This window comes from Nyctereutes procyonoides, unplaced genomic scaffold, assembly GCF_905146905.1.
Source record: "Nyctereutes procyonoides isolate TBG_1078 unplaced genomic scaffold, NYPRO_anot_genome, whole genome shotgun sequence".
Lineage (NCBI taxonomy): Eukaryota > Metazoa > Chordata > Mammalia > Carnivora > Canidae > Nyctereutes > Nyctereutes procyonoides.
The window spans coordinates 26,947,350-26,960,510 of NW_026575047.1; the positions used below are offsets into that span (position 1 = coordinate 26,947,350).

The 13,161-nt window shown below is 41.1% G+C and overlaps 1 protein-coding gene across 4 annotated transcripts in view; it reads left to right on the forward strand.

The window, feature by feature from the left end:
* The window catches only part of C1QTNF7 (C1q and TNF related 7), a 106,058-nt gene that overhangs the window by 21,528 nt on the left and 71,369 nt on the right, over positions 1 to 13,161 (forward strand). For 2 of the 4 annotated variants that reach the window (XM_055326896.1, XM_055326895.1), the window contains exon 1: positions 11,164 to 11,378. The exons of the other annotated variants lie outside the window; for them this stretch is intronic. The gene's annotated coding sequence lies outside the window, so the exon portion shown is untranslated. Of the gene's footprint in view, positions 1 to 11,163; positions 11,379 to 13,161 lie in introns of those variants that run through there. 4 annotated transcript variants of the gene reach the window in all.

Below are 13,161 nucleotides of genomic sequence, written 5' to 3' on the forward strand. Positions count from 1 at the left end.
CCGTAAGTAGGTATTATTATTACTGTTGTTGTTGCTACTGCTATCATGATAATTCTGCATGCTGGGAAATTAAAGCCTTAACAAATGAAAAAAACTTGCCCTAAATTATTCAGCTGATCTGTGACTCAGTAAGATTTAAAACTGAATTCTCTGTTGCCATTCTGTGCTTTCTCTTCTACTGAACTCCACTGTTAGAATTATAGGATTCAAGAGTGAAAACCTTAAAAGAAATCTCATTAATTCTTTGCTACATCTCTTCCACTGGATGTCCTTTTTTTTTTTTTTTTTACATTTTAAGCTTTTGATTTTTCTGTTTTCTCTGATGTTGCTATGGCTGGCAAGCTCAAGCTCAGTCTCACGGCTAGGCTGGAGCTGTTTCTATAGCCTATAATGATTGTGTGCTAGATGGTTGGTTTAAAAAAAAAAGACATGTTTAATTGGTGTTTTCTTTCAGGCAGAATTGTGTTATACTGTGGCCAAATAATGCCTCATCTAGAAAGAAAAAAAATGAACTATTCCAGAAAGTTTGTTCAAAAAGGAGCCAAATCTTTTGCAACAATGAAGCATTATACACAAATCTGAAAATATTTCAGATTGAGAACAGAATGGGAATGTGAAGTAGAGCTGTGTCAGTTAGGGAATGTGCTTGACCCCATGTAACAGAGGCCTGGCCAAATAGGGGTTTATGTTTTTCATCTACAATAAAGTTAGTTTGGAGATATGTTGTCAAGGGTTAGTATGATGGCTTCTATGTCATCAGAACCCAGGTTTCTTTCTGCTCTTACATTCTGGAATGTGACTGTCTTTATCATGATCACGAGACATCTACTTTACATTAACGTCATGACTGCATTCTTGGTAAATGGCAAAATGCAAAGAACAAGATCTAAACAGGTGACACCAGCTGTCTTTATTTCACGAGGCTTTCCCAACAATCTCTTCCATCAACCTCTGCATACATATCTTTGTCCCAGCAAGGTGGTCACATGGCCTTCCCTGGCCACAGGGAGTCTAGGAAGGGGGCATTGCACGGTCACACTGACTCCCCAAACAAACAGGGTTTCTATTAATACAAAAGAAGGACAAGATAGACATTGGGAAGGATGTTGGGAAGCAACCAGCAGAGTCTTCCAAGGCAACTACCATTTGCTGAGGACCCTCAGTGTGTTAGGCACAAATTACAACAAAACTAAGAAATAAATAACACTACCCTTATATTAGACACACAGAAAATTATATCCACAGAGATTTAAAGAGTGAAATGAGAGTCACTGTTCTCAGAAAATTGCTATGTGGATTTTTCTCATGTGACAATGCCTGGCATAGAGTAGACACTCAAAAATGGTTTCAAACGTTTCCCTTCCCTTTGTCCTCTCTCTCAATTGAAATTAGAGATGCAATGCCAGCTTTCACTTGGAATGTCTTTATATTTGCATTATCTAATTAATCTTGTTATGATCTAACTATGGCTACTATTTTGGCCTGAGTATCCAAATCCCCCAACCTTTGGCAAACAGCACTGCTGACTCTATTAGATTATGTCAAATATTTCCTGCTTAATATGTTCTCTCTTCTTGATTGACTCTCTAGAGCTATAATTATACTGTTTTCACTTTTAATTTCATCAGCTAGGATATAAATATATAAATAGTCTTTGGCTTAGTGGCTTATCAGCCTCTTCATGATGCATGGCCCTTAGTAGGGGCTCAATGATATCCACTGAATAAATGAATCCCAGCTTCATCATTTACCAGCTGTATGATCTTGGGCAAGTTTCAAAACCTGCCATGAGTAAGAAAAAAAATAAATATTTTTTGTTGTTACAAGCCACTGAAATTTGGGAGTCATCTGTTATGCTGTAATATTATAGCTACAATAACTGATTACTACAGCCTGCAGTGGGGGAAGGGAGTTCATAGAATATAAATTTTCAGTAGATAATGCCAAAGGCATTTACTATACAAGAGTATCCACATCATAACAAGGCACATTGTTTTTCTAGCATTCATTACAATTAACAATCTTGAATTATAATAATCTCACATAAAATAAATGCTTAAAAAAATGACACACAAACTTTCCCAAATCATACGGAGATTTTTAGAGCATGGATAGATCACTAACGTGGAAAATAAATGTTTTCTGTGCAAACATCATTCTGCTGCATCAGTGAGCAAGCATATGGGATGCCAAAGATTCAGAAAATGCCCTGAACGCTTATCTCACTGACACAGCTGCGTTATAAATGTGTTAGGTTTGAGTTATGGGAAACAATTAAACAATCTCTCTGTAGAGAGAGTAGAATAGGTAAAGAATCTCTCTTTTGTGAGGCAAAAATTGCATCTCTTGATTTTCAGTGAAATCCAAAGCTGGAGTACATTTGGAAATCTGACATATGATCGCCTGGAGCTTTATCCCTACCAAAATGTAAATACGTACCAGAGTACAATAGAGTTTTCCATCTTGCTTGACAGTCTTATGTATTTGACTTATTTTCATGAAACAGCCAATGAAACAGGAATTTTGGAAGCCACAAGCAGGTGTTTGGCACCATATAGAAGTCATATCTAGGGTGTGAGTCACAACCTAGTACCTTTTCAAGGCATTTGTCAAAAAGCAAAGGATAGGCTTAAGAGATTGCTTTTTTTCAGGAAGCATGAACAACTGGAAATGTACTTATGTACCTTGGAATCAAACAGAGCTGGATCTGATTCCCAGGTCTCCTGTCTAATAAATGTGCAACATTAGGTACATCACTTATCACCACTGAGTTTTTTCCTCATCTGTGAAATGGTAAAAATAATACTTAAGTTGAACCAAGTGAAATTGCCATATTTGCATTCAAAAGAAGTTGAATGTTAGCAATTTCATATAGTTCAACCTATACCTGTACAGGACTAAGTTCAGAATAGGAGGCCAAGCCCATATAGTCTACTAGTCACAACTCCTTTGTTGCACACAACAGGCACCCTACTAAAGATAGCTTAAGAAAAAAGAGAATACATTAGCTCATGTATTTGGTCAGTTTAGGAAAGGTGTTAGCTTCGTGCATGGCAAAATCCAGGGGTTCAGATGATGCTCTGGATTTCTGGATTCTCTCTCTCTCTCTCTCTCTCTCTCTCTCTCTCTCTCTGGACAGGGTGACTAAATCTTAAATAGAAGCAAAAGGGACTTCTCTCTCCCAAGAGCTGTCTTTCTTGGGTTACATGCTCACCCCTACCAGTCACTATTTCCAGATGTGTCAGATGGCCTACCATGCTTGGCCCAGCCTGGTTGACTTTTTTGCTTCAAGGGAGGTAGCAGGAATGAAGGGTACTAAATAGGACAGCCAAGCTAAAACCACATAAGATAGGGAAAGTGTTAACCAAAGAATATTGGGGTGCCAGGTAGGAAAAAAAAAGATATCCATTACATTGTGTGTAATATTTAATACAGATCCTGGCATGCAGAAAGGGCACTAAAATTAGCTAAAACATTTCCTACACAATATTCAAAGGACATAAGAGGTAATATTTACCCAAAGATAAGGTTTCATCTGAAGATATGGTGACCAACTTTTCTCAATTTGTCCAGGACTCTTCTGGTTTAGTACTATAGGTATCATGCCCTGCACAACTCCTCAGTCCCAAGCAAACCATCTTGGTTTGTCTGGACTATCCTGTTTTAAAACTGTAAGTCTCACATCTGGGGAACCCCTTAGTCCCAGGCAAACAAAGACAACTGGTCCCCCTGCCCAAACATGACACTTGTAGTTATAAATGTTAGCAGCATTTGAATTCTTATTAAGTCAGTCTATTAGTTTCTGCATCATTAGAAAAATAATGTAGTGTGGTACATCCCAAACTGGAACTGGTCCTATGGGGAAAATGAATAGATCATGTCTGTTTGATTTAGAGTTATAGGATCTGTAACTTTGCTCTTCTTCCCTCTGCTTTGTTTTTCTTTTGTTGTGTCTTCTTTTCTCCCTTTTTTTTTCTTTCCTCCCTTTCTTTCTTTTCTTCTTGCCTTCCTACTGATCTTCCTTCCTCCCTTCTTTTATTTTCTTCTTTCTCTTTTACCTTCTTTTCTGGTGACATATTTACCTTTCAAATTACATATGACTTAGATTTTGTTGGAAATCTTCAAAGGAGCTATTATGTGTTGTTTGACTGAAATAAACAGGCCATAGTAACTTCATTTATCCTGGACAATGCACCAAGTAAATGGAAATTTCATTGCTGGTTAAAACAAGAAGTATACGTGTGATTACAAGGAATTTGCAGAGACAGCACGGCCACGATGTAGATAGAGTGTGATTGGGATGGTGTGGGGCGCGGAGATGGTGATGATTGTGAAATCATTGGAGTTTGGAAAGGCTTGAGATTGAGTTCTTCCAAAAGCCATTTCAGTTTAAGTGTTTACATAGGGGTTACATCTACTACTATTAGAAATTGCTAGGATTTGGGAACTCTTTCTTCTTTTGAATCAATATTATCATTAATTAAGCACTGTAAACCAGGAAATCCTTTTTGGTCACAAACTATGCTTTGAAGCCAGGCATGCATTTGAGTGTTTTCAATCAAAACCTTAAAGTAAAAATATTTTTTAAGACTTTACTTACTTATTCATAGAGATGCAGAGAGAGAGAGAGAGAGAGGCAGAGACACAGGCAGAGGGAGAAGCAGGCTCCATGCAGGGAGCCTGACGTGGGACTCGATCCCGGGACTCCAGGATCATGCCCTGGGCTGCAGGCGCCGCTAAACCGCTGCACCACCGGGGCTGCCCTTAAAGTAAAAATAAAAAGAAAGCAATTTCTCATCTTCAAAGGAGAGCTATCAGTGGGGGAAATCGTCTTCTGAATTGTACTTCGGAGAATGATGTGAATTTTGTTGCCCTGATTAAATCACTGAAGTTCTAAAGAACTAACTGCCCTTCAGAGTCAAATCCAAAAGCTCCCTTATAACAAGGTTCCACCCACAAGTCAGGCTCATCGACTTGGGACTTCCACATTTGGGTTTTCCAAATATGAGTACTCACGTCTCTTTCACAATTTTTGTCATTACATGGCACCACTTGTGCCTTCTTTTTGCCTAAAATTTTGCTGCAAATTTACTTTTTTAATAAAGTAGATTAAGCTGATGCAGCCAATACAGCTTCTTAGGGCTCGTGAATAATCTTTATGGGAAAAAGATTATTGTCACTTGCAAGAAAAGCGATATACTATGGAGGCATTGAATAAAGGCTAGGGGACTCACTACCTCTCCTTCAGCTTGGTTCTACCTTTTGGTAGCCTTGAGATTTGGGACAAGCAACTTCAATTTTTGACCTGTGTAGTTGTGAGGATTAATTAATTGAAAGAATTGATAAACGGTGCTAGCACATGACAAATATTCACTAGATTCTCTTCTTAGTCCATTAGTGAAGAGAGAAAGCTTGAATAGTCCTCTACCTCAGAAGAGACACTTTGGGAGGAATTGTGTCTTAGCTAGGAAGGGACAAAGGACACAGCATCATTTTGTTTCTAAATTGGCTTCTCCCAGACTGGATTTTTATGACTTGTGGCTAGTGAGTCAAAGGTAATAATCAGGAGGGGGAAAATAATGTTTTACCAAGATTTTATGACTCGAGCTGAGCTGATTAAGATCTCAAATGAGAAAACACAGCCAAGAGTCAGAGAGAGGCTGGGATGCCCTTCCTCTAAAGAAAAGCCAACATCATTTTGCTGTCATAAGGATTTTAGATCTTTTTTTACCATTCTATTCTCTGATTATTTTTAGTATACAGACTATTTTTAGGGTATTTTTTTTAATCTGGCACTATATTGAAAGTATATCCTTTCTAATAGTCTTTTAAATTTTGCATGCATCATTTCGGTGTACAATTGTACTATCTGCCAAAAATGATGTTTGTTTCTTCTTTTTTTTTAAAGATTTTATTTATTTATTCATGAGAGGCAGAGAGAGAGAGAGACAGAGACAGAGACACAGGCAGAGGGAGAGGGAGAGGGAGAGGCAGGCTCCATGCATGAAGCCCGATGTGGGACCTGATCCTGGGACTCCAGGATCACACCCTGGGCTGAAGGTGGCGCTAAACTGCTGGGCCACCAGGGCGGCCCTGTTTCTTCTAATCCAATCCCTGTACCTCTCATTTTTTGCTTCCTGTCTTATTACATGTAAATTATTTTACCACTATTAGGGATGATTACACTAGTATTGCCTTTTTTGACATACTATGGTAATGACTTTGAGAATGTAGCCACTAAAAGCCCAAGAATAGCTAAAAATATTCCATAGTAATTTGTAGGTAATGTGACAATGCCTTGGACAAAGATAATGGATTAAAAAAGCATACATGAAAAAATGTATAATTGAGCAATATTTTCATTGAATAAATGAATGAAAAGAATGGAATGCAAGAATCAAAACTTGACTATAAGGCTTCAAGTATGAAATGACATGAGGAAATTATTGTTTGTATCCATCAGGATTCAGTTAAGAAACTAAAAATCACTCTAGATAGGGATTGAAGATGTAAAATCAAAGCCTTAAACAACCATTGAAAGAACTGTAGGCAATCTATACACAGGATCAAATTTCATTGAACTATACAGCACACAAGTGAATCCATGCAAAACTGGTGAAATCTGAATATGTTCTACAATCTAGTTATTACTATTGTACTGATGCCAACCTCTAGTTTTGATATATTACAGTGATAAAAGATATCGCTATTGAAAGAAGATAGTTTTTGTCTTATTTGGTTTTTATGCAACTTTTTTTTTTTTTTTACAAAATTCTGTGAGTCTATAATTATGTCTAAATTAAGAAAAGGAGGCTGTGGGGACGCCTGGGTGACTCAGCAGTTGAGCATCTGCCTTTGGCTCAGGGCATGATCCTGGAGTCCTGGGATCAGGTCCCACATCAGGCTTCCTGCATGGAGTCTGCTTCTCCCTCTGCCTGTGTCTCTGCCTCCCTCTCTGTGTCTCTCATGAATAAATAAATAAAAGCTTTAAAAAGAAGGAAGGAAGGAAGGAAGGAAGGAAGGAAGGAAGGAAGGAAGGAAGGAAGGAAAGGAGGCTGTGGAACCAAGAGTTAGAGAAAAAAACATGCTGTTTTTCTGGAAACCCAGAGTGCAGGATTGCTGGAAAGCCACACTAGTTATGTGATTCCAGGATCTTGCTCAGAAGCTCCTGCAAACCTTACTATCAGTTGACTGTCCTCATTCTGACTGCAACTGCCACCAAGGGATGTCCCCTCATTCATTTCTGCCTTTTACATGACTGTGAGTGCCTTCATTGGTTGACTCTAACCAGGGAATCTGACTGCAAAGGTTTGGGGAAATTGAGTTTCAGGCTTCTAGTCCCTGACCTCTAGGAGAGAGTAGAAAAGTCCAGGGATAATGCTGAGTTAAAAACTTATATCCCTGCTCACTGATATTTAATAGGTACTATTTTTGGCTATCACCTAGTCTTTGAAAAGGAGATTAGAAGAAGAAAAGTGGTCAAACTTTTCAGTTTGCAAGTAAAGAAAATTCATAAATAATTTAATTTCCCAGCATAGTTTCTCAGTCTCTCTGCTGAGCTATCTTCATCCAAAAGAACTTGTAATAAGCAAATTTTATAAGCTTTTTCCAACTTCTAGAACAATTTCACACAAACTCTTTCATTCGCCTACCAAACAAAGCCAAGCAACAGATAGTAATGAAAACAGAAAATAATGAAAAAGATAATACTTACCTAGAACTTTCACTTCTGTTATCACATTTCCTTGCAACCCACCACCAAAAGTGCATTCCTTGCAGTCCTCTATACGCAACACGTTGTCTTTCCATGTCTTTGCACATGTGGCTTCTTTAGCTGAGAATGCCTTTCCTGGTACAAATTCCTCCTGGCAAGCCCTATACCTCCTCACACCCTGTTCATCAGGGTCTTGTTTTATCTCTTTCCTGAAAGAGACTGAGGCTAATGGAATATGAACAGGCAGTCCCACTGTGCAGAGGGCCAAGCCATGCTACCCTTGCAGGAGTCCAGGGCTTGACCAGCAGGCCAACAAGTATGACCCAAGATCTGTTCTTCAGTTACCTCTCTTTACTCCAAGAACCTCACTCTTGATAAGCCAAATCTAGTTTCCCCAATGCAAAATATCAAGGACAAAAATTAATTTGGTAGTATACAGAGGGCTTAGTAAGAGTTTACCCTTAGACTGTGGTCTCAGGCATGTGTTTGCCAGTCATTCTATTATTGCAAATGAGTCTTGTAGCTCCTCCTTACTACTATTTGTTTTCTCTGATTCGCCAATTCCTACTCCTCCCTTCCTTCCTTGTAGGTTCTCATATTAGTGGTCTAATGGCTGGAGATACTTCAGTGAGCCAAACACCCCTGTCCACAGTGAGCTTACACACCAGTGAGAAAGACAAACATGCAGCTATCTTAGAAATAATATAACTACTTAAACAACTACTACAGCTATCACCTACAAAGTTTTACAAAAGGCAAAAAATTTTAAAGGGGAAGGTTAAGATAAGTCTAAGGGAGAGCTAGGGGAGGTGAGGGGCAGGTCAAATAAATCTTTCCAGAGGTAAGAATCCCACTTGAGTTCAAACTGATGAGAGGGATCTACCCACAAAGAGGAGGCTAGGGGAAAAGCATAGAGAGAGCAAGAACATTCTGTGCAGAATCCCCACAGCTGTCAGTCTGAACTTGGAGTGAGGCCCCTGGGGAAACCACAGAGCTCCCCTCCACTCCCTCCCCTCTTATGGTGTGCTGAGTAACACCACCCTGACACAAGGCAGCAGAGGTCAACATTAGCAGGAAGGAAACAGAAGTCTGTGGCTCAGAATCCAGCAGAGAAGAGAAGGAGGTGGAGGCAGACTGTGTCATGGAAAGAACATGGTGCTGGTCGTCACAGTTTACATGTGGACACTGCCACTTAGTAATTTTGTAACCTTGGAAAAGTCACCACCAACCTCTTAGAGTTGTTGTGAGGATTCAGTGAAAAAGGAAAGGAGTAGGGCCTTTGACCCAATGAGTGCTCAGCAAGATTAGCTTAATGTGCTCACTTTCTCCAGGTTTGCTCTGAACTGATACTGAGTTGTATCCCCTCAAAGGTCATAAGCTGAAGTCTTGACTTACAGGGCAATGTGACTGCAGGTAGAGTCTTTGGGGGGTAATTAAGGTTTAGTGAGGTTATAGGGATGGGACTCTGCTCCAAATGGACTTATAATAAGAGGAAGAGGGAAGCTTGGGTGGCTCAGTAAGTGAAGCAACTGACTCTTGGTTTTGGCTCAGGTCATAATCTGATGGGTCATGGGATGGAGCCCTGCATTGGGCTCTATGCTCAGCAGGGAGTCTGCTTGAACCTTCTCTCCCTCTGTCCCTCCCCCTGCTCACTCACTTTCTCTTTCAAATAAATAAATAAATCTTTAAAAAAAATAGAAGAAGTAGAAGAGGGGGAGAGAGAGAGAGGGAGATCTTTCCCACGGTCCATCGTGTGGGGACACTGTGAGAAGTAGCTACCCACAAGCCAGGGAAAAGGCTCTCACCAGAACCCAACCATGGTGGCACCCCAGTCTCAGACTTCTAGCCTTCAAAACTGAGAAAATTAATTTCTGTTGCTTAAACCTCCAGTCCATAATAGTTTGTTATGGTGGCCCAAGCCAGCAACAGCAAAGCCCAGTCAGAAAATTCCTCTTACAGATGATGTAGTGCAAATCTTAACTGCAATGACATCCAAGAATGAATTTATGAAAAGGCAAAGGAAGGTAATGGAATAACTGATTAGGATCAGGGGCTTGAGCATTTTCATAAGTGAGGCTGATCTTGATCCATCGCTGTCTGGCTGTGACTACTCCCGAGATGCACACAGCCTCGCATGTGTCAAAACTCTATGGAGAATTTTCTGTGTGGTTGAGTAAAGTATTTTCTCCTTGTTTTCATTCTTACTGTTGCATGAGAGACGGAAGAAAGACCAGTAGTGGCCAGCACCAAGAGACAGCATGACAAAGGAAGAAATGCAAAATATACTCCTTAACAGGAGAAGGGAAAAAAGCCCAAAAACCCGGGATCCCTGGCACCAAGGGGTGTGAGCCAATACCACAGATGAAATGGAAAGAGGTGGTGGCACCATTCCATCAACACTGCTTTTTGCATGAAATGCTATGCTGAATGCTGGAAAATACTACCTCACAATTTCAAAGCCTGCAAAGGTTGATAAGCACTATAGCCATCAAGATTCCATTTGATCTCACCTCAGCAAAATTAGGCAAGCCCAGCAGGACAGGGCTTATGCCCCCAGAGAGGAAACTGTGGTTTGGACTGCTTCAATGGCGTTCCTTGGCTGGCAAGTGTTAGAGGCAGTAGCCAAGCCTCGATTTTCTGATTTCAGACCCAGTGTCCTTTCTGTGGCGAATGTCAAGACATGCTCTACCTTTGCATCTGATCTTGACCTGGTTTTCCTAAGCCAAAGGCTTTCTTCCTGTCCTATCTTATTCCCTGACCAACATTCTCCTCCCCCAAAACTTCACAGTATGGCTTCTTCCAGAACATGAAATAACACTGAATGGACTGTGAGAATAGAAGAAGGGAGAGGAGAAGCATGTAGATCGAGTCCTCCTTACAAAATCCCGTATGTGGTATAGTGGCTTTCCCCCTTAAAAAGTCTCTCCCATAGCCATCCCCATACTGTGATGCCATGCAAGGATGACTGCTATTCTGATTCCCACTTTGCACCTGTGAGAAACAGGCTCAGAAATATGAAGGACCTTGCCCATGACATGTGTTCTAAAGATCAAGAGCCAGATGTCAAACCTTTGTGTCCACCTCCACCTCCCTATAGGGGACAGAGCTCTGGCATGCTGGCCAGGAGGCTCTTGGGTGCCACTTCTTTCACTCACTTTCAATGTGCCCCTGACCGAGCCTTGTAAACCGCAGGCTTCCTTTCCTTCCACGGTAAACCAAAGGGGCCGGACTGCATGGTCTCTAAGAACGTTCTCTAAAGTGGCTGGTAAGAAAGCAACCACAAATATTGGAACAAATATTGTCCGGACTCTTTGTGCTATTTCCCAAATATGATTCAGGGAGGGAGCCAACAGATAGAGGAAGATATTTGTTTTTGCTGGTGAGGCCGACAGATCCTTCTTTCAAGCCCGATCAAACAAGAGGTCTGTGCAGGCCACAGCGTCATTGCACGTCATGGGCCTTGCGTGTTCCCTCTCTCCCTGCTACTGCTCGAAGCCTGGGAGAACGCTTTTGAAACCAATCAGGAAATTACTTATCAATCTGAAGCCCCACAGAGTTATGAATACTCCCCGCTGCCAAAGGGAAGGGGATTTCGAGTGAAAGCTCCACATCTGTGCGCAGTAGAATTCAAAGACTCCAGCTGTTGGAAGGTCTTGCGAGCAATGTAAGTAAACAGCCCTCTCTCCCGATCGAAGTGAGCTTCCTCAGGCTTTTTTTCTCCCACAGATGAGTCTTTTGGCTCACGTCGGTGTTGAGCTGTCCTCTCTCTGTTCATCTATGAGGTTTGGGGGTGTTTACTGACTGGGGCTTACTCAGTGAACCATCTCCTCTGGGGGATGCTTCTGCTGAAGAGAGAGAAAGTGAAAGTCGTCAGAATCGGCTTTGCTTTGGAAGGGTTAGTTTTTAAAAGAGCCCTTGACTTGGCAGTTCTGCTCCTTAATGGTTATAGATCCATAGTCAAGAGGAGCATGAGGCTGACATGGACACTTGTGTAGGCTTCACCCTGAAAAGCAGAAGAGTCATCGGGTCTGGCCTACATAATTCAAATTTAAGGTGTTCCCTTCGTTTGGATATACTACAGGATTTTAATCGAGGAAAAAGGGAAACATTAAAGCTTACACTGTCCGGTGAGATTTCCTCGCACAAGTATAAATCTTGTGTTCAGTTCAGTTTGCGTTGGGGTGCTGATTTCTATACTTTTTGTTTTATTAAACAAGTGGGCTCGACATTTTACATTGCTGTGGGGAGGATAATGCATTCATTGCAACACATGATCGTAAGCATCTAAGCTGCGTTGGTAAAACTGTGGTTGGTAAAACTTGTATTAATAGTGATTATGTGATGGGATTGCTTCGTTTCATACATAATGCATAGTACTGGACTGTATTTCTTTTAAAGATATCTTAAATCAGACTGTGGTTAGGGATTGGGAAGTAATTACAGGGATAGAGCTAATGTGAAGGAAATAGCTCTGTTTTAATCAACCTTTGTTCGCTGAGACCCGACAGCTTCACCAGGAACTTAAGTGTCCTTTTCCAAGGGTCCCTTATCAAGAACCCTATGGTTGCAGGGAACTCATGTCCCAAGATCTCAGACTCTGCCCCACCGTCAGACTATGTAACCTGCACTATGGCTTGATTCCAGTTTGAATAATAAAGGCTCACTCTCATCTTGGTTCTTCTACTACCTGGAAAGCTCCCCTGAGCACAAGAACAACTGCCCTTAACTCCGGTTGATATCAGGCTTCCTTTCTTGCCTTTGAACAATCTTGATTCATGGTTTGATGCCCTGTGATGGCGAGACTGGTCTTGTTCGCAGTATGTTAGTTACTTAACTCCTCTGTGCCTTGGCGCCAGCACATGCATAAAGCACATCAGAGGGTCAGGGAAAAGGGATTTTTAGCTACTAGGAATTTATAACAGCTTGTTTCCTATGTGGACGCTGCCCTCACCCCTACCCCAGAGCAACTTTAAGTCTGAGGAGATCTCTAATTTCTCGCCTTTGCTATGTGTTATATACCTAATCTGCTGAAAGCAATGAAAACAAAAGGTGAGGTGATGTTCCCCTTCTAGAATTAACATGTTTGTAGTCTGTGCAGCCCAAGCCAGCTTTCATTTTTGTGACAATAATTAAATAAGTCTGGGCACTGGCTGTAGGACATGTAGGATGCAATAGAACATAAAATGGAGAGATACATATTTGGAATGTGAAAGGAAATTATCCAAATATGGGGGCACATTTACTGAGCATTCACCATGCAGTTGTCCTTCTGCTCACCCTACCTCGTGTGGTCTTAGGAGCGGGCAACTCACTGGTTAGGAGTATTGACTCTGCAACCACAGCACCTGGGGCACATCCCAGAGTGGCCCATGCATGGTCACTTAATGCCTCTGTGCCCTGGTTTCCTTACTATGAAATGTGGGTAAAAACCATGGGACTGGTGTGAA